This window comes from Somniosus microcephalus, chromosome 7 (assembly GCF_052327205.1).
Source record: "Somniosus microcephalus isolate GS21.2 chromosome 7, FLI_Smic_1.0, whole genome shotgun sequence".
Taxonomy (NCBI): domain Eukaryota; kingdom Metazoa; phylum Chordata; class Chondrichthyes; order Squaliformes; family Somniosidae; genus Somniosus; species Somniosus microcephalus.
Window position 1 is genome coordinate 49,300,828 of NC_140993.1, and position 4,200 is coordinate 49,305,027.

The 4,200-nt window shown below is 46.0% G+C and overlaps 1 protein-coding gene across 1 annotated transcript in view; it reads right to left on the bottom strand.

The window, feature by feature from the left end:
- LOC147114633 (uncharacterized) overlaps window positions 1–2,796 on the bottom strand; it is an 18,252-nt gene extending 15,456 nt beyond the window's left edge. The window contains exon 1 of the mRNA XM_085992465.1: window positions 2,678–2,796. The gene's annotated coding sequence lies outside the window, so the exon portion shown is untranslated. The remainder of the gene's footprint in view (window positions 1–2,677) is intronic.
- Between the last annotated feature and the right edge of the window lie 1,404 nt (window positions 2,797–4,200).

Here is a 4,200-nt window from a genome sequence, read left to right on the forward strand (position 1 = left end):
GAGCTCACCTTCTTCCTTCCTTCCTTCCTTCGCAGGGGTCCATTGGGCCAGGCCTGAAGCGCTCCTTCCCCCCTCTCTCTCCAGGCTAATCCCGAACTAAATCCAGCAGTCTCTCTCTCTCTCTTCCCCCCAGTCTCTCTCTTCTCCCCCCAGTCTCTCTCTCTCTCTCTCTCTTCCCCCCGTCCCTCTCTTCTCCTCCCAGTCTCTCTCTCTCTCCCCCCCAGTCTCTCTCTCTCTCTCTTCCCCCCAGTCTCTCTCTCTCTCACTCCCCCGTCTCTCTCTCTCTCTTCTCCCAGTCTCTCTCTCTCTCTCTTCCCCCCAGTCTCTCTCACTCTCTCTTCCCCCAGTCTCTCTCTCTCTCTCTCCCCCCCGTCTCTCTCTCTCTCTCTCCCCCCCAGTCTCTCTCTCTCTCTCTCCCCCCGCAGTCTCTCTCTCTCTCCCCCCAGTCTCTCTCTCTCTCTCTTCCCCCCAGTCTCTCTCTCTCTCACTCCCCCGTCTCTCTCTCTCTCTCACTCCCCCGTCTCTCTCTCTCTCTTCTCCCAGTCTCTCTCTCAGTTCAGTTCAGTTCAGTTCAAATGCTTTATTGGCATGAAAGTTTACAGAGAACCATATTGCCAAAGCTTACATAGCAAAAAGGTACAGTTTTCCAACATTCTGTAGGTGTCAATCGATTTGACATTTGTTGGGTATATACAATATTACTTTTAAACAATATTAATTTTAAACAGTCTTTCTACTTCATTTGGTATGTTCAATATTAATTTTAAACAGTCTTACTTTTAAACAGTCCTCAGGTTGTGACATGTTGTTACATATTTAGCCCCAAGGTATGGTCTGTCTCCTTCTCCTAGGACTAATCTCAATTTTGACAGATCATCCAATTCCTTGAAATCTGGGGTTGTTTGGCTTAGCTTGTTGAATAATATGTTTCTTGATGTGTTGAATTTTTCGCATTTTAGGAGGAAATGCATTTCTGTTTCAACCTCGCCAGCCAGACATTGATCGCATATTCTATTCTCTCTAGGCTGCCAGGATTTCTTGTATCTGCCTTTTTCAATTTCCAGTTGGTGGTCGCTTAGTCTGTACCTGGTGAGGGTCTGTCTCTGTTTTGTGTCTCTGATGGTCGTGAGGTAGTCTGCCAGTTTATATTCTCTTTTTAGGGCCCGGTAACATTCTAATCTGCTTTGGCTTTCGGTTATTTTGTTCCAATGTTCCAGGTAGGTTTCTTTGCATTTTTTAATGATTTGGTTCACTCGGATTGGTGTTTGGACGGCTGTGTTGGTCTGGGGCTGGTCAGGGTCCGGCTGAGTACTTAGTTTCAGTAGCAGCTGACTCAGGGGACTCTTTTCTGGGTTTAGCTCTTGGGTCTGAAAGGCTTTGAAATGAAGGGTGTCTGGGGAGCTAGATTTGAGGTGATTTAGGAAGTTTAGTGCTCGTTTTTGGATGTTTATTATCAGTGGGTATCTGCCTAGTTCGGCTCTGCATGCATTTGTTGGCGTTTTTCTTTGGGTGCGAAGGATGCTTCGGCAGAATTCTGCATGTAGGGCTTCTATTGTGTGTTTTTCCCATTTAGTGTAGCTTTGGTGATTTAGCGGGCCCCATACTTCACTACCGTACAGTGCAATGGGCAGGATTATGCTGTCAAAAATTTTGAGCCAGATTTTGATTGGGATTTGGATGTTGTAGAATTTTCTTTTTATTGCATATAGGGCTCTTCGGGCTTTTTCTTTTAGTGCATTCACTGCTATGCTGAAGCTCCCTGATGCTGTAATAGTTAGACCAAGGTAGGTGTAGCTCATAGTGTGTCCTATAGTGGTATCACTGAGGGTAAACTGGTATTTGTTTTCCTGACATCTGGGTCTTTTCTGAAAAATCATGATGTTGGTTTTCTTTAGATTTACTGTTAGAGCCCAATTTTGGCAGTATTTGTCGAGTAGGTCTAGTTGTTGCTGTAATCCCTGTTCTGTGGGAGACAGCAGAACCAGGTCTCTCTCTCTCTTCCCCCCAGTCTCTCTCTCTCTCCCCCCAGTCTCTCTCTCTCTCCCCCCCAGTCTCTCTCTCTCTCTCTTCCCCCCAGTCTCTCTCTCCCCCCAGTCTCTCTTTCTCTCCCCCCCCAGTCTCTCTCTCTCTTCCCCCCAGTCGCTCTCTCCCCCCCAGTCGCTCTCTCCCCCCAGTTGCTCTCTCCCCCCCAGTCTCTCCCTCCCGTCTCTCTCTTCTCCCCCAGTCTCTCTCTCGATCCCCGGGCCTCTCTCCCCCCCACAGTCTCTCTCTCTCTCTTTTCCTCTCTCTCTCTCTCTCTCCTTCCCACACAGACAGACAAACTCATTTATATATATAAAAAATTATTTATACTTTTTTCATAACATGCCCTCAGAAAACCCTCGGCACCGCCGGGCACTCCAGCTAGTGTTATATAAAACAAAGGGAAAGAGCAAGTAATTACAATGAAAATTGATATCAAATAATGATATGAAAACTGCAGGAACAATCTTTAATTGGCAAAAGTTTGAAACTAGCTGGTTGCTCTTTCAATTGAGCTGATGTAGTCCCTTGGACTCCCTGTTCAACTGTTCGATGTTGATGCCACATTGGTAATAGTTATGACCTTATTTGGCACAAGCAAGGATTAATAGATTACAGTCTTTAAGCAATAGTTTACAATTCAGAATTATATTACCCTGTTGTCTTTTGGGTAGAAGCTGCAACTCCATTCCACGCACCCTCTAGAATTTCGTCCTTGTTCGCTCGCCTGGTGCCCTCTGTTCAATCCTCTACCCTGAGTTACTTTTGAGTTGCCTACTTATTCCCTGAACATTCCTGTACACCCTTTGTCATATCACGCCCACTACCGTTATTACAGCCTATCAAATTTCTCTCCCCACCCCCCTTTTCATCGAAACAGTAACAATGGAGAACAGCTCATTATGGAAAGCTCCACACCTGGTTGTGACATCGTAGCACACATGACTATAGCTAAGGCGCATATAACAAAAATATTGTTAGTGACAGTTTCATGACCCAACGTGTTCCTCTATCTGGCCCGCAGCACCTGCTATAACAGGCTACACGTTAATACTGAAACAATTGCTCTTCCCTAATTCTGGGGTGTACAGAGACTTGTTCAGACTTGTCTGTTTGGACAGGTTCATTCTGTAGACTTTAAAACTAATGACAATTCTAACTATAAAGAAATCCTAGCCCAAACATCATTCTCTTTACTAAATCTAATGAAGGAATAATGAGACTGTAGTCTAACAAAACTTAATAATAAAATGCATTCTGGCAGACCTTAATATTGGAAAATAGTAAAAGGGAATTATAATTCCACAAATAACAAGAGTTCTTTAGTACACATGGCCACCGCTAGAGGAGTAGAATCATAGAATCATAGAATGGTTACAGCACGGAAGGAAGCCATTCGGCCCGTCGAGCCTGTGCCAGCTCTCTGCAAGAGCACTTCAGCTAATCCCACTCCCCTGCCCTTTCCCCGTAGCCCTGCAAATTCTTTTCCCTTCAGGTACTTATCCAATTCCCTTTTGAAAGCCACGATTAAATCTGCCTCCAACACCCTTTCAGGCAGTGCATTCCAGATCCTAACCACTCGCTGCGTAAAAAAGTTTTCCCTCATGTTGTAGGAATGTCTAGTTCCTATCCAAAGACTGAGGTCCACTCAGACGATCAAACAAAACGAAGTTTAATGGAAACTAACAGGTTTAAACAAGTAACTACAGGAGAACATCGAGTGTAGGTCTGCTCAGTTCGGAGGCTCCACGAGGACTGCTCGGGCAGTCCCGTGGTTGATGTCATGACGTCATCATGTTCTTCCCGCCAGTGGGGGATCATATGATGAACGGCGTGACGTCATCGCGTTTACCCGCGCTGTTAAAGTAATCACGCTCTGTACAAGTAAACAGGTTAAATAAAGATACAGACTCAGGCTGTAGCTAACATGTTGTTAAAGGGAATTATATACAAACGATCTGAGTCCTTTAGTGGCTCCGCCACATGCACCCCCCCCAGAATTGTCTTTAACAGCAAAAGTGAGATGGCGAGGAGGCCTGACAAGCCTGTCCAAGCGACTTCTGTAACCCTGAACTGGAAGCTGATGGGCGGTGGTCGAGCTGGCGGGCGGTTGTGGTGGATCTGGCATGGCGACTGTGGGCGGTCGGCCACGTTTTGGCGGTTGAGCGATCTCGACTG